General features: G+C 39.7%; 1 protein-coding gene across 7 annotated transcripts in view; it reads right to left on the reverse strand.

Annotated features, from left to right (window-relative positions):
- The window catches only part of myripb (myosin VIIA and Rab interacting protein b), a 165,396-nt gene that overhangs the window by 131,941 nt on the left and 10,159 nt on the right, over positions 1 to 23,296 (reverse strand). Inside the window, exon 1 of one of the 7 annotated variants that reach the window (XM_042510333.1) lies at positions 3,442 to 3,635. The exons of the other annotated variants lie outside the window; for them this stretch is intronic. The gene's annotated coding sequence lies outside the window, so the exon portion shown is untranslated. Of the gene's footprint in view, positions 1 to 3,441; positions 3,636 to 23,296 lie in introns of those variants that run through there. 7 annotated transcript variants of the gene reach the window in all.

Here is a 23,296-nt window from a genome sequence, read left to right on the forward strand (position 1 = left end):
TCCCTAAATTTCCATTCACACATTTTGAACACAGCGATATAATTGAAACTGTTAAGCTTTTATTTTCTATAGACTGGTGGTAATCCTGACTGTAACCACACATATTGTCCCATGAGGATTTGGTGTTTAAGATTATCTTATTTTCAGAGCTGCATGCGGGGAATTATGGGGATTAAAATATTGTTGATTAGTTCTGTAAATTTATTGCTGGCTTAGGTACAAATCAGTCAGATGATTAAAAGTGAGTTTTTAAAAGTGCACTTTTGCAGTTATCATATCAGTTCACTTTTCACTGAGTTGAAAAAAATGTAGTTTCGGTCACTCACCACTGTCCTATTTTGACTGGCACTACAATGAAGTGTCCCAGTGTAACACTGTCAGATTACAAGAGTTCAGACTGACACTCTGAGTGCTCAGACAGAGAGAGGTGGAGAGTGACTTCAATGGGAAAATAGGTCATACTGATGCATCTCTCAAGAGAAAGAACTGGAACCTGAATTTTCCCAAAAGGACACACCGTGTGCATCAATCAACCACATCACACTGATACTAAATCATCCCAAATACACTCAAACACCAACAAAAACACCACACTCAACACCATGCTGCAGAGCTCTTGACTCTGCTGCCGTCTGTCACCTCAGAGAGTCGGCAGAGGATGGGCGAGCTGAGGACAGGGCCCAGTCGGAGTGCTAAAAGGGCAGGTGCAGCCAAGCGCTAAATGAACTGCTTGTTTTAGACACTCTCCATTGGATCAGCATTTCGTCACAGCCAGAGGGAAGGTGATTTGAGAACGACTTCCCTGAAATGACTATTTGGACTGAAGGTGAATACAGTGAACTGACGTTGCAGATGTGCATTTACAGCCATTCAAAGCATTCTGTATTAAAGTGCATGTAATGCATTGATTATTGCTAAATATGTCCTGCAGACTTTTTTACACAGCACTTGAAAATATGTAGGAATCTTTTGCTGTAGGTGCTTTAAAACTTGAGATCTGTTATTGTGTGTGATGGCCTCTTTGTCCCCCTGGTCATTTGTCTACATCCACATGACAGCAGAGACATAGGTGGTCAAGATGTTTTTGTAACCCCGGATATGACAAGTATCTGTCAAAAAGACATCAAGAAGATTCATCAGCACGAAATGAGAAGCAACAAGAAAACTGCACTGCATATACCGCACTCAAAATTCACATTCCTCCAACTGCTGCACCATCTGACGAGCTGTAAAGTGAGAAGCAAAGCACGGTGTGATTTGTGTGAATTTTATAACACCAAACAACCACGGAGCCTCATTCGTACATAACATCCTTAAGGAAAGAGCAGTGTAAGTGGTTACAAACGCCATAAGCATCTAAAAATGAATTAGTTATTGGAAATGCGTCCAAAAAAAATGCATAATATGCAGAATGTTGGCCAGCATTGCCTTTATAAAGCAACATCAGCATTAAATACAATAGATAATATGCACTGACATCACTTTTTCATTTGGCAAAATCCTCCTGTGCACTGAAGCAAACTGCCTTTAGTTGCAGAGTATGGGGGAAAGCTGCAGGAGAAAAACAAAGTAATGTTTTGAAAAAGTTAAGTCTATGCATCAATGTTTTGTATATGTGTAGAAACCATTTAGAACAAATGGGAAGTATGTTAAAACACGCAGAGTTTAACAAGGCATTCAAGCAATGGTGGGAGCAAGTAACACATACACCCTTTTCCCAGTCAAATTAGTGCGTACATGCAGGTTTTTTAAACATGGGAAAACCCATTAAAAACAGACAATAGACTCCATTGCCAGTAGAGCAAAGCAGTGTACACAGCTCTACAATAGGTGAGTACACTTTTCTGTTTTGGTTTTTTTTGGGGGGGAGGGTGTATTACGTTCAACATCAGGAACGCAAGTGAAAACAGGTTAGTAAACAATAAAAAGCATGAAGGCCAGAGAAAATGTCATAGTAGTTACTTGTTTTTGTCAAAATTATGTTAAGCTGAGATCCTGCTTTAAGTCAAGCAAGCCACAAGTCAAGTCATATGAAACTCTGATGATTTAGTCGAACCCTTGCTTCCTATATGTCTGATAGCATAACCCTAAATTGAAATTTGCCTTCAGCATGCTGAATCAGTGTTGAACACATCAAACTGCCATGGTTTACTGAAACATTTAAACAGAATGGAGTCATCACTGATGTTATTAGTGACAACGCAAATCAGCAGTGCCACATGAAACTGCCACCACTTTTGCTCTTTTACCAAGCCAACATTGTAGATAAGAATACATCCAGTCTAAATAAACCCTGGGTCATGCCAAAAACATATTTTTTAACTTGCTTAGTGTGACACACCAAATAAACACTCTCACCGTACACTGTAAACACTCAAATCCGACAGTGGGAACATCCAAAAATCCTCACCCTGAGGCTCCAAATGAGGAAGAGCCCTTGATCATTTGTCACTGACATCTACCTGCTGTGTCTCATCCATCACTACCTGGCCAATTACCACTATGCAGAGCAAGAGTAGAGGCTGGCAAGGTGAGAACGCTGCGGCTGATCTGTGAAGACGAACTCACACAAACACACTGTGACCTGAAGTGTTAAAATCATAAACAGATGCTAATTGAATCTTCCTCTGAGTCACTGTGCATGTGACAAAGTGTTGAGAACTACAAACTCTAAGAATGGGTTGTAATCCTGGCTGAGTGATCTTGATTTTTCCTTGAATGAAATGCTCAGAATAGCAGACTGATTCACCCGGCATGTGGGTGAATGTATTCCTGGTGTCTCCCCAAAGAGCTTCCCAAGATAACCCCGATGCTATTGTCAACAGGTGATAGTCACCACCACAAAACAAAACAGGAGAAATAAACTGCACTAGTTCAGCTACCTGCCAATCATAGGGGCTGCCAAGTAAGGATTTTCAGCTTGCATTCCTCTGGGTTAAAGTTTTTTTTTCTGCAACCATGAGACACAACATAACTTTGTTTTAAATTCTGCTAATTAAAACCAAGATGAGTCACATTTTGCACCTACTGAATCTGGTTTTAATTTCTTATTAGCACTCTGGACTGTGTCAAGCTGTGAGGCGAATCTACCTGATTATATCCACCTCGCATCCAGCAAAAAAAAATGCCGCACTTTCCTCATTTAAAACCTGCTCATTTCATTCACAGTGCATGATAACATCTGTGTGAGCTCCTGCGGTGACAAATGGCCAGCTACATATCCACAGTGAATCAGCCAGCTTGCAGCAAACGCCACAGAAAAGGTGATCACAGAATTTTCACAGAAACGTGTCATTTCATATCAAGGTATGCAAGCGTGCAACCGAAATCACACAAGCAGACACCTGACACCGCGGCTCGTGCTGCAATCATTCATTCCTGCTCATTATATCGCGCTAACATTCACCTATTCGCAGTGAGTTGATGTGGAGAATCACTTACACAGGATCAGTGGGTGCCGGATGACCGCCAGTTACAGTCTCTTTCACGGTATCCCAGATAATGACAAAAAGACGCGGAGGGATGCGCCTCTGCAAGTGTAAACTTCCGCGACACCTGTCTGTCTCCCGGATACTTTTGGCTTGCCTGCCCCTTGGCTAGTCGGCTTATTATTTTTTTCCCCCAAAGCAGGAGACGCAGGCACCGCTGAATGGGTGATCACGAGGTTTGTATTACACGGAGGAGGAAGAAGGAGGAGGAGGAGGAGGAGGAGGGGGGAGTGCGCACGGCGAGCGAGGTGAGGGATTGGCACCCAACCTTGATTCTTCCTGTGCTCATGGTGACACAGAGCGCCGTCGGAGGGGAAATCTCTGCGGGTTGGAAATCAGAGATAGTTGAGTGTGTTTCCGTGCTGATCTGATATCTAATCCCGATTCTGTTTTGTGCTGGCACCTGGGCACCCTGCGCACTCAATTTGGCACTGCTGCTCCTGGAGGAGGAGGAAGAGGAGGGGGAGGAGGAGGAGGAGGAGGAGGAGGAGGCACTGTTGGCTGGCTCCATTCATTCAGCCAGTCACAGTGCAATTAACCTCAGAGAGAGAGATGAAAACATCCCAATTAATCCAGAACCCATCTATCAGATTCTCATGTCTCAAGCATACAATTTAATCACCCCACTGTCTTGATCAGATGTTTTACTTAAAGGTCCAGTGTGTGGGATTTAGGGCGATACTGTAGCTAAAATATAAGCTTAGTCCCAATTAAACGTCAAGTCCGTTTTACTTGCCCAGTGCGGCGGCACATTTTGACCATAGATTGTATATAAAAATGGACAGCATGACAGCTCCCCCAAAGTATAACTTCTCGATCTTGATCGCCCCCTAGTGTCTAACTGCAGTATAGGTCACAAAATCCGCCCCGCCATGTTAGTGAATGGGACATAGGCCAAACTAAAAGTACACACCAAATAAATTTTTCCCAAAGACGATTTCCAACACCTGATGTTTGTTCAATTGTTTTTTTTTATAAGTTTGGTTTTAATGAGTTATTCAATAATACAAAAAGGGGATTTTCTGCCAAGATTGACAGCTGTGACAGCCAATCCATGCTCTCCCGTTCAATGAAGCTGCTCACTTTTGGTCAGACAGATGTTTTGGCGGGAACTCCCCCACCGCGGATATCGCGACTGTGCAGAATCTGGCTCTTAATGACATCAACAGCGCAAGATGGCACTCCACGCATCTTGGATATTTTAGCCTCCCTTAAGCAAAGCTGGGGAAAGTGGGGGCACGTCATTCATCTTTATCAACAGTCTATGATTTTGACAACAAAAGGCCGGTCTCAATTAGAAGCCTGGTCTGGTTGCCATGCAGTTCACCTGCTGGAGATAACCTTAGCTAGCTGCTTAGATCACACATACAATATGTATATGTTTAAAGTTTGTCAATAAGGACATACTACTCACAATGTTAATTGTAAGATTCTCCACAATTCAATCATTCAGTTAAATGTACTGACACCATGAGCGCCGAACAAGACAGAATTATCAGCACAGTAAACAAGACAGCCACAAAAAAGACACTAGTAGATGTAGAAGACTGCTTAAAAAATGTCCACTAAACTACATTCATAATTATATATATGTACTGTATAAAATTATATATTTTTTATATATTTCATAATTATTTTACGGAATTAATATCATTTTTAAGCTTTTTTTCAGAGGTCATTTCTTGCTTTGTTTTTTGTTTGTTTGTCTACCCAACCCCTTTTTTAAATTTTTTTATGGGATTTTGGATATTTTAATTTTTATTACTTAATTTATTGTATTTCCATCTTTGCTGAGCAACAGTATTGTGTGAAAGGAATTAAAAGCCCGTCCCATAAATTATTGCCTGTCCCAAATATAAGCCTGTTGAGTTCGGTGATTTAAGCAAATAATAGCCCAGGCTATTAATAGAATTTTTACCATATATTATCAGAAATGGAATATAATATAATACGAATGATTTAAAGAGTCTGTATATACCCTAAATCTATCTATCTGAGAAAACCCGACATAGTCACATTAAATTACCAAGATTATATTTTGCAGAGCCACATGAGTGCACTGTTTTTTTTAGCTATGGTCTGGCAGAGCATCAGAAGCTGAGGAGACAACCTGGCTGTTTGCTCTCTTTATTAGTGCAGAGCTCTCTGGAAGGAATGCTGACACTGGTGCATTGCAAAAACACTTTCTAGGCTGTGGTACGTGCCCAGCAAGATACATTTTAACAAGACAAATTACAATAATATGCTGCTATATAGAGATTATAAATCATCTGGACGTATGCTTTCTTTATCCTTAGTCTAATTAAAGCTGCATTTTACCACAGATACTGCCAGGAAAGCTGTTCACAGTCATGTATTCTAATTATTAGGGCCTATTTTTACTGACAAAAACACCTCCATGAGTCATTATGGCCTTGTGTGCTGGAAACCGCAAGTCACACCCTTGATCTACATTCAGTATGTACAGAATCAGTCACAATGTTGCCGCTGTGCGCTGTCTCTGTGTAATCTGAGGTATTTGATTCATATCACAGTTTCAATGTACACAGATAATACAAACCAGCCACATGCTCTGCAAATATTTAGGCCCAAAGAGCACACAGTTTATGCATTCCAACACAATCAGTAGAATAATTGTTGGCTGTATATTTTTCTTCACATTTAAATTTTCAATTTTATGTTGTGATGACACTGTGGTTAACATGTGGTGAGGTTGAGGCACAGAAAGCATTTGGTTAGGGTTGGAAAAAGGTCATGTTTTGACTTAAAATACCCGGTTTGGTCACCAGAAAGGGCTGGAATTGTCACTGGTCTGCTGCTTGGCAGCCGTCTGGGCTAGGTATCACACCATCCATCATCTCTTAAGACTACATCAGTTTAGAAACGTTGATATGACACATATGAAATGGGCTAAGGTTAGGTGTCACAGTTAGGGTCAGGGTTGCAGAAACGTGCTATTTCAACATTTTATCGTGGATATCGGGCTGTACATACACACAAATGCCGTGTAAAGTTCTTACGCAATAAAGATTGACATAAAGATAAACTGCATCACTTTTCATTCTCATATTTGCTCGCTCTCATTTTCTAAACCAAATCTTTTAGAGAAGTGAAGCAGCAGCTCTATAATGTTAGCTTATGGAATTAGCCCAGTGTAGAAATATAAGGTCTTTGCAATTACTGCTAGAAGGTCACAGCTGGGGATTATTCAAATCTTTAACTTGAGCAAATATGGTTGCACAGCGGATGTTCAATAGTGCACTTTAAAATGAGTGTGCTTATTATTGTTCAGTGCTCATTGCTCTGTGTTTTAAATAACTCATGTCTGGCCTGTTAAACCGCAGTTTTGCCTGTTTTGTCTGCCAGTTGTAGTTTAAAGGAGAGAAACAAACACGTTGAAATATAACAACGTGCTGCTAACGGCACAACAAAGGCAGGCGAGAGGCGGACAGAACAGATGTCACATGATAGTTTAGAAAACTTTATGGGACTGCAGACATTGATGGTTGCTGCTCCTTTTGCAAACATCCCATAGAAACTATCACTCATCTCTTTTTTTAATGTGAAATATCCAAAATATTTTAGACAGATCTAGAGTCTGGAACCCTCTACCGCAGTCTACTCCTTTAACCTCAGAGATATTATCTGTCATTATGATAATTCAGACAATAGTACTCTGGGATATCTAATTAATTTTGTTATTCTAAATACTTTATTCACAAACAGAAATTCTCCTAGGTTTGTCCATTTATTTATATGGCTGTACCTCTATTCATCTTTTTTTTCATTTGTATTTTTGTTTATAATTTTTGTCTTTTCACCTGTGCTATGCCTTGTTTAGTTTAACAATTAAAAAAAAGAGAGATAATTACATTTTTACATATTGCCTAAAAGTATTACTGTGTATTTTGATATGTGCTCTTAATGGAGAGTCAGCAAAAATGAGGAAAAATATATATGTAATTTGCCTTCCAAAATAAAGTGTGTTGTAGCAAGAATAAAAAGAATTCTACTGGGAATGGATACTCCCAGTATGACCCCACTACTCTATTGTGGGTCACTCAGTAGCACCAGTGTAGAGTGAAGGGTCATTCTGGGGTTTTACGTCGGCAATCCTCTGGTCACAAGCACATTTCTGCGACCTTAAGGCAACTGCTGGTCACATACATGGTTGAGTAAATCTTATTAAAGGCTTCATGCTCAAGCAGTATGTTCGCTTTATGCTCTGCTGCTAAGACCCACGGTGCAACACTGCATTTACATCTGCAGACCTGAGGTCAATACAGTCTCCTAATTTTGATGCTTATCCGTCAAACTTTTTCCCCTAAAAAAGCTGCGTAAGTTTTTTGTTAACATTTCTGCCTGCAGGATTTGGCTTGTTACTGTAGAGAATGTGCATTTGCACACTTTAATAATCCCATCAGGCTCTCAGGTGGGAACAGAGGGAATATTCATGCAGTCATCCTCAGTGGCCGCTGTGTGAAAATGCAATCAGCAGGTCAGAGTGGCATGCCTTAACACGTATCAACAATGTGTGATAGATTTTCCGAGCATGGGAGCCCTCAAAGCTCCACCGGGGAGTTATGATTGCTAAAGTGGAATATTTAGAGTGACTAAGCATTCTGGTCACTCTATCCGTGTCACATGCTGGTGTTACAGTGATCTTGTTTGCGCACATGTGTATGTGTGTGGGTATTGTCTACAGTGACATTCAGTATTTCTGTGGAGGCAGATTACAGCTCCATAGCCAGATTGTTGGCATTTGAGGTCCCTTTCCTCTGAGGGCTTCACTGCACACTATATGATCTCGTCCTTCAACCAAATGTCAGCCTTCAGAACCACATAAATGGCCAATGAATCACGACTGCAGCCAGTATGAGTTGATTGATGGATGTTTTGTCGGGGAATCTTGTAATAGTAATTCTTTCGGAAAGGCAACAATTTGTACTATTACTGTAATTCCACGCAGGCAGAAAATACTAGCCACTCAAATGTGCACCCATGGACGAAACAATGACAAGGCATGAGCACAACTCAGCCACCAGGGGTCCTCCAAAATGAAACCTGAGGCTCGGTTGCTCTGAGTTATTGTCATAATCTCATACATTGAAAGATACAATGCATCATTTTGCTGTATTGACCAAAAATAACTCAAATCCAAAAAAGATCTTGGAGTTGTGGCTTGTGCCCTAAAAAATATGGGGATTTAGGAGTACTATGCAAATTCCTCAACTTCATAACATTTACTTTAACTATAGTTAACACTATTATTATATTTTACTATTATTATATTCTATGATGTTACCTGAATATTTAAATTTCTGTTATGAATTGCAAAAAGTGGTAAACTGACAGTAGAAAAAAGCAGTTGTTTTGCTTCTGTCAACAAAAATCTGATGCTTACTACTGACACTTTAGATTATAGGTCTTCAACAGGGGGTCTGCGTCTCATAGGGGGTCCTCAGAGTTACTGAAGGGGGCCATCAAATAATTATTTGATAGTTTAATTAAAGTTTTTCTTTGTAAAACTTGTCTGAAAATATAAATTAACACAAATACAACATATTAGCAGCAAATAAATTGCTGAATAACTGCTTATTCATTGAATAACTGCTTATTCACAAAAAAAAGAGGTTAAGTACACAACAATAATAGAGTGCCCCAGGGATGACGGTTTTCTGGAGGCCAACATGGAAGTTAGCATCACCGTGAATCCCTCGCTAAAAGGCCAATGGGATTTTTCCATTGGATTTAGGATCATTGCAGAAGAAAAAGTGGTAAAGAAACACATGAAAGTTACAAATTTTATTTAGCAAGATAATCTTCATTAAAAAACACCACTTTTAGGATTTGTAAAGGATGGATGTGCATGCTAAATCACTGTGCTGCACATGAAATTTGCCTACATTTGTGTAGGCTATGTTCGAAACAAATTAGCAAATTAGCTGTAATATTATTAGTATTATTCCATGTGTAGAGACATTCTTGTGAGCCACAATGGATTGTTTTTTACTTTTTAAGCCAGAGACTCTGACATACCATCCACTTCAGAAACTACTTGCAAAAGTGCAGAAGGTGAGGCTAACGCAACCAGCTATGGTACAACTACTGCTGACAGCTACAGGCAAGGGCAAATGAGAGAAGACCTGAAATTTTTTTTAATTTTTATCTCAATTTCAACTTAATTTTAATTTTATACAATATATAGTAGAGGATCCCTGATCCATCTAACCCCCTTGTTTAGCTTGTTAAATGTTTTCTGGGTGTTTTTAGTCCTAGAAGTTCATCAGGTAAAAATAGCCTACTCACAAAGGAAATAATATCCATCATACATTTTTATTTATTTGAGTCACATTGCATTGATCCTACTTTTGGTACTAAGCTAGCACAATAGAGGATTTGTAATTTTGAAAGCAAAGAGTGTCTTTCTGAAAAACAAAGGATCAAACCTCCCGGTGTGTTCCTGATTATGCTCAGAGATCATGTTCCTGTAATAAAACCGCAGTGACGTCTCTGTTCAGGGAGGCAGCAGGTGCGTCACATGCACTTACCTCAGTAGACAGGCTTTTGCACCTGCGACACTCAACATTCAGTCACTCCTCAGTGATCCATGATCTGTATTGACCTACATACATAAGCCTGCCATTGTCTCCAACTTGTTACACTGGTGATCCTAAGGGGAAGCTTTTCAAGGCAGTATCACCTCCTTTGAGATGTAGACAACTGTGGTAGGTGTATAATCATCTCTGACAACAGGAATGTCTTATCACTTTTAAAGTTCACATTTATAGATTAAATATGTTGCCCTGTCACCAAAAGAAAATGTTGGCTTTGTACATTTGTGAAATCCATGACTGTTTTACACTCACTAGTTTCATATGCATCGTATCAACATTCAGGCTGTGCTCATGCACTTTTTGTGCATTTTCCTATACAGAAAAGTGAGGCACCGAAATTTGTATATTCATATTTTCAGTGGCTGGGGTCACATGACCAATGGGAGTAAAGGGCATGCCAAATATAGGACACCAAATTCAATAAGCTGAAACAAATACAGCCAAAAGTTAAGTTAAGGGCATGGTGAACCCTACAAGATGGATTAAAAGATCAACATTTCTCCATCATGACATGATTTTCAACAAAAAAGTCAAGTAACAACATAAAACACCCTAGGTACCATTTATAAAACGTGGTCGGAAGCAGCAACCATTATCATTATCATTATTATTATCAACATCACCGTCAACAACAACATCATCATCACCATCAATCATCACATAAACAGACAAAAATTACAACTAACCAAGAGAATAGGAGAAATGGCTGCAGAGATGAAGGAGTCCTTAATCTGTTAAGAAGGTAGCATCATCAGTGAGGTGCTAATTGTTATTTTATCATACGATGTTGTGTGTGCATTTTCATAAGATATCATACTAACTCTACATGAGGATATGTTGCAACATTTCTAATGCGACATAATATATGGAGAGATTATCACATGTATTAATAAATAATGAATAAGTAGGTACCCTCTGGGCCCGGCGTAGTCGCTGGTGACTAAAATGTGTTCCACTTTATGTAAAGTGTCCTAACTCTGCGACTGTGGGTCGGATCGTCTTACTTTTTTCGGCAGTGTAAAGCTCCCGGCTGTGCCTTTCACAGGGATGACTCCGATGCATCGTAGCTCTTAAAAGCCTCTCTATTCAGCCCTGGAAAACTGCACTGTGATTGGTCTAATCCTGCTGTATCTGTTGCTCTGTGTTATTGGCAGCGCCTCCTGCATTAGAATAAACGCTGGTAGCCCCTATCATAATAATAATAATAATAATAATAATCATCATCATCATAATAATAATAATCATAATCATAATAATGAGACAAGGGTAGATCAGGAGACAGTCTTACAAGCAGCAGGGCCTCATATGGATGTAAACTCTGTGTTCACTGAAGGCAGAGCAGGCAGGAGAATCAGGCCCCTCTCTGAAATGTCAGGAGTGTGATGTGGCCCTCTGCAGCAGCACAGAGAGGCACTGCTTTGCAGAATGGCACAGACTTGTTTTGGAAAAGTGTGTTCATTTTTGGAACTATAATAGTTTTAATGTTTATTTTTTCACTTTCTGATTGAACACTTGGGACGAAGGTTTTCAACTGCAAAAAAGCTTGTGCATAATACTTGATGATTTACTGATTTATCACTAAAGATCTGTACAATTCAATTTCTGTCAATTTCTGTTTTTTTTATGTCTTTATGGTCTCATAACTATTTGTACATTTGAGTGACATCACTACAGCCTAAATATTTTGATAGCCAAGGTTGTCCTGAAAAAAAGATGTATATAACTTCATTTTGCATTAAGAGACTGAGGTTTTAAGTGCATTATTACACAAAAAGTCCAGGTGAACCAAAACTAGGTAAAATTGACTTAAATAATTTGTACATTTTACTGCCTGAGATTACTGCCATTGCTGGTATTATTTGTGATCTTTTGTTTAGTTAGTTTTACTTTTATGTGCTTTTGTGTTCTCTTATCTTGTTGTTTTCATTATGTCTTGTCTTTTTTTGTGGATAAAAAGCAGATATTTTAAGCCAAAACATAACTTTTCCTAAAGATAACCAAGTGATTTTTGCACCTCAACTTATCCATAGAAATGCCATCATTTATTCCAGCGATTGGGTTATGCCTGCAAGGTGTGTCCCATCTCAAGTATTATTCAAATGTAGCCTTCCTTTACCACAACCATATACCTTTTGTCATTCTTGGTATCCAATAATTTATTGCATGTTTGCAAATTGTCTTGTTACTTCAGAAAGTCCCAAAATTAACAGAATTAGTCATGTCGTTCAGATAATCCAGCCCATAAAGTGCCAGCCGTCATAACTCCCATCTTTACTGCAGTTCAAACTTAATTTCACTCACTTTTTACTGCTCTGTGGCAGCAATATGTGGAAAGCTACTGAATTCACCTTTAATTTAAAGACTGCCATGTCGGGAGTCTGACCTTTGAAAAACATTTAATGTGTGAATGCTTAATGGTGTGTAACTAAGTGTACTGTAATTTGAAAATATGTTCACACGCATGTGTTGTGACATAAGGAGTATAATTTCCATCAGCAGGGAGAGACTGACCTCTCAAGTAGAATTGTATATGATTACCTTGTAAACTAAAGTGGCTGTACAGCAGATGTTAACAAGCCCATTAAACATATTCAGTTATTTCTCAATCAATAGAAAACAATTCATGAAATACATGATTTATCATAATTGCTATTGAAGAATGAAAGGCCTGAGATACCAAAGATGGATTAAAGCTCCTACTTTTAATCCCACAATAATGTGTGAGTTAAATCCTCTACTGTGTATGTACTAATGCCTGAATGAGCAACATATTTCCCCTCCTTGCTACTGTCGGCTCGTTCAGTCTGCAGTCGCTCAGCTTTCTCCTTTTAAACATACATTGTCTTTGTGTTTGTTGGTGACGAAGTGGAGGTGAAGCCTCTGCCCACTCAGCATGACTAATTTCCCATAAGTGGCCATCCCAGAGTTGGAAACAAAGCATCTCAAATAAACAAAGTGAATCACACCATGCATTGTTCTTTTATTCACAGCGGTGAGTAAATGGTGGAAGGGGTATTCAATTTTAGAGGAAAAGGGGAAAAAGAAAAGCTTAACTAACATAGATGGATTTGGCTTTTAGTCTTTTATATATTTGATCAATTTATTTTCAGAAATCTCCAGGGTTGGATGGGGCTTCAGTTGCAGAAGGGAGTCATGAAGCCATTTCCCCAGTTACAGCTAATAAACAAGAGCTGATTGTTCTCTGGGCTTGGATAATGAGTAAAAGCAGGAGCTGAGGAAAATCACACTCGTAATGGAAAACAACAGCTTTGCCTCCTCGTTACGCTCTACGCGACTCAGACATGACGGTTATTACTGGATGGAGCCAGTTTGCTCAGGTGCTGCAAAATACCTTCAGAGCAGATGTTTAATTGAGACTGATTTGCATTTGAACACACACAAAAATACACTGCATGAACAAACAAGGTCATGGAAAGTAAAGTCTAGGGACAACAGGAGGTCAGATATTCCTGTGAGGAACACTGACCTGTAGCTTTAAACCTCCTCACATTTCTGGCCAGATCCCATTTCACTGAGTTTTTCATGCACAGTGCAAAGCCTTCTGAATTGGCACCCTCACTTTAAGATGTTCCTTTTAGTCCTCCAGTAGCCCATAACTAATTCTTTTCCCTTCCAGTGTTTAGAAACCACAACATATTGACAGTCTGGTCAATCTCCTTCCAGACTACATTAGTCACACAGCACAGAAGCCTGCTAACCCCCCCTCCTCCTCCTCCTCCTCCTCCTTTCCTGTGTTTATTTCACAAATGTGGATGAGTGAGAGTAAATTTGCCAGCAGCTCCACTTTCCCGGGTTGCTTGCCAATATATTTCTCCAGCCAAGTTTAGCCACAGCTGTTTACAAAAGAGGTGTTTTTGTTTCTAGCCACCCAGATTTAGCAACATTTGTTAACACATACCACCAGCGAATGAACTCCTCAGTCCAGATTGTGATCATTTCAGCAATGTATGAGTGCACCCGGATATCTGAAGAAATGTAGATGCGCTAATGAAATGCCTTCAGCTCATTTTATCTCCTACTCCAAAGATGCAAGTCACTATTTTCCACAAATCCATTAGCTTGCTCAAAGCATAGGCTACTAGCACCAGTTTAATAATGCAAAATGCCACAAATTAAGGCTGCAACATTTCAAATTTTTATATTAACAAATGACTGCAACCCATCTTCTTTTTAGCTTCCATGTTGTTCCCACGTAATGACCTCAAAGCACATGAACACGATGAGGTCAGAAGAATGACTTCCCAACTCCAACTTTCCGACATCCCATGAATGCAGCATCGATGTCTGCCATCCTGCTTTCCTCATGTGGAAGTGGACGTGTCTTCATCTAACATGGGTTGGAAAAACGAAAGATGTTGCATCCTTCAACTCTTCCTCATAGCTTTGGAATTTGGCGTCTTTCAACTCATTATTTTAGTTTTACATCCTTCAGCTTTGCCATATTGCTTCAGTCTCAAAGCTCTTATCAACCAACAGCTGATGTCAGAAAATAAAATGTTTTTATACACGCACTGTCTGCAACTGGCCTGTCAACAAATGGAAGAGAAACAGTTAGCAGCTAGTGGGTGAACATAGCAGAAAATTGACCTGATAGAGCCTAATGAGCCAGATATTCTGTAACTGAGCACATTTCTGACACTGTGTTTTTGTAAGTCTTTTTGTACTTGCAAGAAACTTGCACAGTAAGCTTAAATTAATGAATAACAAACATTTTCACAGATTTTCACCACATTAAAATTCTGCTAACATGATTGCTCTCCCACTCTGGGGAGTGAGTTGGTTTGTTGCTAATTATTAAGAGCCGGAAGACTTGAAAGTTTTTAGTATGCGGACAAAGTAACAGACAAAAACGGCAATCCTCACTTCAGCACAAAGACATCTGACGTGTGGACAAAAATACACCCAATCAGTTTTAAAAAGCAAAAAAAAAAAACCTGTTCATGAGCTCTCTGTGGTCAAATCATTCATTCATGTCATGTGGTCACAAGGAAAAAAAGAGAATTTCAGTTCCTTACAGCATCTGAAGAACAGATCCAGACAGAAAACACTTTTTTAAGGATCCAGTCTCACCCAGTAACAATAGACCGTACTTGGTTATGATATATATGCAATAATGCGTATGTGGCAACAGTGGAAGAGAGCCGTACAGCAGTGTACACGTCACACTAAGCCCATCCACACCTCATCTCACCGAGATACGGATATGGTCAGCTCTCGTCAAAGGCTTCAGCCCTCAGTGGCTTTGTTTGAATCCAACTCCTTGCTGCCATGGTAACCAGAGCAGAGAGAGGATGGGATATAAATGAGAGATAGTGAGAGGGCACGACCTGCACCACGTCGAACGCTCTCTTATGATACTGTGTTCGGTATTCTGGCTGATTAAATGATGGTCAGTGTGCAGTGAATATAACCGGGCAAGCAGGGTTTAATTATCACTCTCCAACGTATATCATTGCTTATATAATACAATATCACTGACAGGCCTTGTATTACCATATATGGTTACCATTACCATATATCCTGCATCTTCTCTAAGACATTGCAGAGTGCAAATTATCCTTTGAGAGCTTTATATTCCACATTTTGAACACTCTCAAACCATGCAGATCATGGAGACTTATTCTGAAACTAATTTTCTTTTGTTTACAAATTTCCCTTAAGTAATTCTTCCTCTTTAGGTGCTGATTTTCTTAATTTCCCATGTTCTTTTAACCAACCCCTTTAGAGCAGTGGTTCTCAAAAGTGGGTGATGGGCAAAGGGCACTGCAGGACGGAAGCCCTGAGCAGCCATACATTCATACATTTTTTTCCCCTTCATTTTCCCAAAGATAACGGAAAATTCTCTCGAGATAACGTAACTGTGTTTTCCCTCGATAACAACGTAATTGATTTGAGATCCCAAGATAACAAATAAATGTGACAGGCCTGAGATTTCCATCACACGTGTCATGTCATGCCATGCTGACTGATGGATGCCCTGGACACTAATGCAGATGAGCCATTAGTTTTGTGCTTTTATGCTTTCTATTCTAAATGTTTTTTTTCAAATGAATGAAAGAGTGAATGTCACAACTCAAATGTTAACATTACAACAACTTTTTTTTTTTGCATCAAGGAGGTTCAAAAGAGGAGAGGTCACGGTCTCAAATGACGTCACAACATTGGGGTGTAACACATGCGCAGTAAAACCTAGTCTGCAGTTGCCGAAAGGTTAAATAGCTGTAGAACAAAAAGTCCATAATAAAGGACAAACAAATTCTTTCTCTATGCAAATGCTCTATTGCACATCTGCCATGTGTCATTCCCCGTAGCTCTAAGGAAGGAAGATGGCGCCGTCCGAGTGGCTGCCTGTTACAGTAGCTCCGTGTTTCTTACCATCTCCTATGCTGTGGTCTGCTGGGGCAGTGGAAGCACAGAGCGGGACAGGAAGAGGCTGAACAAGCTGGTCAGGAGGGCCGGCTCAGTCTTGGACTGTCCCCTGGACTCCATCGAGGAGGTGGGTGAGAGGAGGATGTTGGCCAAGCTGACATCCATCATGGACAACCCCTCTCACCCCCTTCATGAGACTGTGGGAGACCTGTGCAGCTCCTTCAGCAGCAGACTGCGGTACCCACGCTGCAGGAAGGAACGCTACCGCAGGTCCTTCCTTCCATTGGCCATCAGGCTATACAACAGCCTGAGCCAACAATAACCTGGACTCACTACAATCAAAAGTTGCATCTCTGCACATGTCTTCTCTGACTTTTGTATTTACAACCTGTACATTTTTTTTTCTTTGTCTTGACACATGCCTATTTTTGCACTCTTGTATATTTTATATTTTGTATATATTGATATTTTTATATATTTTTTTCTGTACACACGGCTGCTGTGACAAGTTGATTTCCCACAAGTGGGATAAATAACGTGTCTAAGTCTAAGTCTAAGTCTAAGTCTAATGGGGGTCAAAGAGTGTGTCCCAGCCTCTGTTGAACAGCCTTGTGAACACAGGAAGTTTCTCATGTGCCATGTGAGAAAAAAGAAACACTGACAATCAACAAAATTTAAAAAATTGTAACAACATAGCTGCTGGTTAAAAATATTAAAGTATAACTATATATCTTTCAACAAAGCTTACAACAGGAAGGCAAACTGTTCACATGTGCAGAATATGTGTTATCTCCCATGTTTAACTGCCACATTTTGTCAGTCGTTATATTAAAACCTCAAAAAATCATTTTGAAGCAATAAAATAGCTGTAATCTAGAAAATGTGTGCTCCTGGCCTACTTTTTCACTTCTGTGAAGTAAGATCGGAGTTTTGCACTATTTTAAAACTTTATATTTGTGTTGACTCCCTTGAGACATCATGTCTCCACAAAGGCCTTTGCCACAGTGACTTGTAATTTAATTGATTATCTACAGGCTGAATATTTTCTCTTTCTCAGAGCTTTGATGTCTTAATTGATAAGTTATGGTGATCTACAGACGGATCTAAAGGACTGAATTTGGAATAAAGCCATATTTTATCCTTCAGCTGTGGGAAAATGAGGCCTCTGATTGCTGAGTGCCTTTTACATTCAGTGAAATTCTGTGGCGGGCACCAGGAGTTCAGATGTGGGATTAAAGACAAATACTGTCAGTAACTGATGATATATTTAAGATTCACTTTGAGTCAGATGAGTGCTCCTCTGCGTGCTGATGCTCAAAAAGCCAAGGACACATAAACGGAAAGTTAAATGTAAGAGGCCAGACAATAATCCCTCTTTGTTCAATGACAAGCGCACAAATTGCAGCACAGCCGAACTGTTTTTCCCTCAGCCTCGTTCTTGGCTTCCTCCGCTGTTTCCACATGAGAGGACTGAAAGCCTTGCTGCTTTTCTCTCACTCACACCTTTCACAAAGCTGTTACCAAAGCAGCCTCATAGAAAAAAAAGAGGACAATGTGCTGCAGAGGAGTATTGATTTGTAATCAGACCTTTAAGCCTGTCCAGTTGTACAGAGTGGAGTGCAGTCTCTCATTTCTCAGCTAGAGGTTATTATCTACATGACCCAACAAGCATACACACACTGTTCATACCTTACCCTTCTGCATACAACAACACAGAGACATGGTAAGAAGTGCTATTTGGAGCTTGACTGAGTTCGATTTGCCAAATAGAGGCCAAATAGGACAAATTTCCCCCTGATGCACAAGAAGGCTAATTGACTGTTGACTGTATTGTCAATGGTTCATTGCATCTGAAAACACTGCATATATCCTCTCAGGCTGAAGCAATTCTACTCAACATTGGATTTGATTTGCTTTAGTGTTCACATGCATATACAAATAGGCCTTAGAGCTTAAAAGGGCAGTCATACTTGCAGTGGCGCCTCCAAGGAAGGCCTGATACAAATGCTGGTCCCCTACTGGCACCCCCTGGTGAAAATAATCTGAGGCCAACATTTCTGTCTGAGGCTGTGGTGCATTTTTTAAGCTAGCATGAGGGTGGTATCCTGTGAAACTAGACAACCGAAGGTAGTCATTTGTATCAACCATGTAGGCAAATTTTGTTTGAAAGGCGACTAAATAATGCTCAAATGTAAGTCTAAACTTTGCTGAGGTAACAACTAGCATGGCCATTTATAAAAAGGGTCCATTTAACTCCCACTTCAAGAAATCTAAATGACAAGTGGTCCAATTAGTAACCACGAGTCTACCCCAAAATTAAGAAGGCTTGTTCCTAGTAAATATTTAGTTTCTTACAATAGTTGTAATCCCTCACATTAAAGCTGCATATTTGTCTTTTTAAAGAAAAGGACAACCAGCCCATCTGAAGAACAGTGAATTGCCTAACATGTATAGATGCATAACATATTAAAACAGGATTGTTGTGGAACTCAAAGTGTACTGTACTCTACCAGTATTAGGCTATACACATGTTTTCACCCCCCAAAAAGTCTATTTTTGAGATTGTTTTTTTACTGTGTGGTCAGACAGAATGCAAAACAAATTATAGAGGCAGCGCAGCTACATACAAAGTACATGGAAACAATTAAAAGAAAATTTGCCCGACTCATGAAAGGTTTCAATTCAAGCGAGAAATTTGCGTGCATCTCCAGACTTCATAAATCTGCTTCATAAATGTACAGATGAAAGAGGAAACTGGAGGGAAATAACAGAGAGTTCAGATAGACATTAAACCGAAAACAAATATGTTGTTAGCTAACTTAAAGCTAAACATACAGCCAGTACACTGGTAATTTTGTGCTACTGGGCAAATTCCTTCAAAGGATGCAAGACAAAAATTCACTTTCAGTCTAAGCACACCTTTTAAAGAATAGCTTGACAGTTTGGGAAATACACTTATTTGCTTTCTTGCAGATGGTCAGATGAGCAGATTAGTACAACTCTCACGTGTTTTCATCATGCAAAGAGAACTGATACATTGGTGAAGGCGTGGTCTCATTCACTCCTATAAAGGTTACTCAGTGGCACAAGATACAAAAAAAAAAAAAAATGATTTGAGAGTATAAAATTACCCAGCTCTACAGCATCATGGGGCCCATACAGCAAGCACACTAAAATTTCCTTTAAACCCACCTCCCAACTGCTTGGTCTCGTGTACATCAATGTGAACGTTAAATTCTGATCAAGTTAAAACATTTTGGACATAATGATAGGAAGTTGATGTACCTGAAAAAATCTTTTAATTTACAGATGTCTCCTTCACAATTTAAGTCTTAAAAAAGTCTTTTTGAGCCTCATGGTATCATGTGATGGACCCAGACGTTGTAATTCAGTTTGGCCACCATATAAAATTAGCTTCAAAGTGTGGTGTTGTATCTCGGGGCTTGCTTTTCTTTTTTTTCAATATCAAGCATTTAATTACCTTGGTTTATCAAAAAAGTCTAGCGTGTGGCATCTAGTGTTGAGGTTTCAAATTGCAACCAACTGAAACATCTTCTGTTTGCCAAACATGTAGGAAAATGTGGGTGATGCAAAACCATGTAAAGCCCTATCTAGAGCCAGTGTTTTGTTTGTCTTTTCCAGGTAGAAATAACATGGCGGACTAAGTGGTAGAGGACCTGTTTGATATGTATATAACGACTCGTTCTAAGGTAACGAAAACACAGCGATTCTGATTATACACTAATGAAAACATAGTTCTGAATATCATATTCCATTTCTGCCAATGTATCCTCTAAATCCAACATATTGGACCTTGACATTTGAATGTAACAATGATCTTTAGCTTAAGATAACTGCCTCCTGGCTGTGGCTGCAGAAAAATACATCACACAATTCCTTAAACAGCTAAGCTTTTAAAAGCACCGACTAACCCAGTTCAGCCAAACAAATAATTTAACTCACCCCTAGTCCCACTTTTTTTAAAGTTTCCATAATTATCACTCTGTGCAGAAATAATGCTTATGAAAAATTGTTCACAGTGAAGTCTGTGGATTATACAAGGTAACAGGGACTATGTGTCTTGAAAGTAATGATCCTGTTGAACTTTGAAAATGTTTTTCAGCACCACTAACATCTCTGTAGTATTTGGGCGGAGGCGTTATTTTCAGACATCTCAAAATCCGGGCTAAACACCCTAGACTATTTGCATGAACAGATAACATCAGAGTTAAGCGAGAAAAAGTTTCTCTGTAATTTGGGTGAACCAACCCTTTAACAAACGGGGCCATAAGAGAGTCGATGTTTCAATTACATAATCCAAAATATCCATTATTTCATGAGTCATGTTTCCTAATCCAGATGTTGCGTTTTAAGTCACATTTCCTGTTTTCTCTCATCTGTCATCCCCCCCTGCCAAACAGATTTGTCGCCTACCCTCACAGGCAGACAGACACATTTCTACAAGTATTTATGTGTCACAAATTACCTGTCTTCTCGACTTTGGTCAGAGCAGACAGTGTAGCCAACAGTGAAAAAAAGGTGTTTTTTTCTCACAAGGTCAACAGCTGCTAGCCATAGAGCATCATCCTCAGACATGGTGACAGCAGCTCAAACTATGGCTGCTGGTGAATGACACTCCCCCATGGGGAGGCAGAGGAAGGCGAGTGGTTCTGCATAGCAATTTTTTACAGTGACCTCCTGTAGATACATTAAAAAACTTTAAACTTGAAAGTGTAGAGTGAATAACAGGGATTTGGAGTATGAAATAACTCCCTCGCTGTGATTACTGTCTCTTTACACAGCCATATTGTGGTTGGTGAGAGGTTATTGCAAACTTGTAACCTTGGTAACATGATTTGGATGTCCTACAAGACGTCATCGACTTCATCGTTTTCTCAATTTAAAAACATTTATGGCTGCTGTTCTTCTTCTTTGAGTTAGCTGCTTAACACTATCAGCTAATTTTTAAATCTCCCACTGGTTCCACCCATAATCCCATCCTGCCAGCTGTTCTTTTTACGGGGTCCACTCCATTTCAGTGTGCCAGTACACGGCTGAGCACATAATGGCAAGTGCTGGAAAGGCTGTTAAAATGGAGTGTATTCTGTCAGCCAGCGGCAGCAACCATGTAATTGTCAGCTGACAAAACAAACGTGAGTCTACGGCGTAAACGCCATGTAGCTTTCCTAGTTGACAAATAACAGTCTACATGGACAGTAGAGCTCATAATAGGATTTTATCTAAACCTAGATGACATTAAGCAGTTCTCTGTTTTAACAAATCTATCAATCTTCCGTGATTTGTTTGTGTTTGTATGGGCCATGTGGTCATGGTGACGTATATGCCCCTCTCGTGCTTCTATTGCTTTTATCCGTATTTTCCGGCTACAATACACAGTGTTTTGGTGCTGTTAGTATCTCACCTGCTGGCTCTAAGGCAAGACAAGTCTGTCCCCCATTCCGCAATCATGCCTTTTATACAGAATGGCAAGGCATCATAATGATAAATATTCCTACCTTAAACAGGCTGTGTAAAAGGGGCTTTTGTTTTGGAGAGGAGGATAACACTATGGATAATTTAACTCCTGGAAAGAATCTCCTGAATGTCTAGATCTGAAGTTATCTGATAAAAAACGTGAGTACACATTAACAGGTGCTGGGCTAAGGGCTCGTCTGCCAAACATTTAAGGAAAACTGGCTTTATTCAGTGTTTTTAGTGGTTTTATTCACCTTGTCTGTTTGTTTGGGAGAGGAAACAGTTCCCAGCAAAAACCTCCTTAACAACAAACACTGGAGGAATTCTAACTGGGAGAAGTTTCAGCTGGTTGCAATCTGCAATCCTCACCACTAGATGCAACTAAATCCCACTAAATCTTACACACTGCTCATTTAAGTCCATTTCGGACTGACTGCTGTCTAGCCAGTGGTCTCGCTGAACCTTTGGGGAAAAGTGTGCAACAACAGTTCTGACACAGCACTGAACATATCTCAGGGAAAAAAAAGAGGTAGATTGTGAGCTGGGGATGATGCTGGGAAGATGAATAACCACCCATCATTCTCCCCACTCAAACTGTGACTCAGCAGGAAATTGTCAGAGACATTACAAATGCTTTCACAATCTCTTCAAGTTTTTTGAGTGAGAGGCAACATCTCTATCACCAATACCCGGGAGGTCAGGGAAGTGGTATATGGGCTTGCCTTGGACAGGAAATGAAACTTTTTTAATTTGCTCAATTTTCACAGCAGTGCATGTTTTCAATCCTAGCGGGAGACGATACTCTGTGACCCAGAGCCTGAGGCTTGAAGACATTAGAGCAGATTCTCTCTCGCTCCTACTCACTCTTTCCATCCTGTAACACACCTTCAGACAGGGTGCCTATTCAACATGCCCCATCAGGAGATGCATTCTTTGTGGTGAGCTGATTTAAAGGCCATATAAACTCCCACAGAGGTACATTTATTCCCGCAACATGCATTCCAACTAATATAAAACACACTGTACAATTTAAAGTTTGAAGTTTCTGTCTTTGTTTTTCAATTTATTCTATCCCAAGTGATCATGAGTATTTTCCTTAATAGTCCTATAATGATTTTTATCCACATCTGACAATCCTTTGCCAGTGTTCAGTCAACAGAAGTCTGCAAGCTGAAAGATGGATTGACAGTGTTGATAGCTGTATATTCCACTGAGAAGTCTACTGAGGAATAATTACTGTAATTCTAAAAGGCTTACTGAAGTGTTTGGATCAGTGCAGAACTGAATAAACAGCTGCTGTACATGTACGTTTTTGAAAGCACAAGG

The sequence above is a fragment of the Plectropomus leopardus genome, chromosome 21 (genome assembly GCF_008729295.1).
Source record: "Plectropomus leopardus isolate mb chromosome 21, YSFRI_Pleo_2.0, whole genome shotgun sequence".
In the NCBI taxonomy this organism is placed as follows: domain Eukaryota; kingdom Metazoa; phylum Chordata; class Actinopteri; order Perciformes; family Serranidae; genus Plectropomus; species Plectropomus leopardus.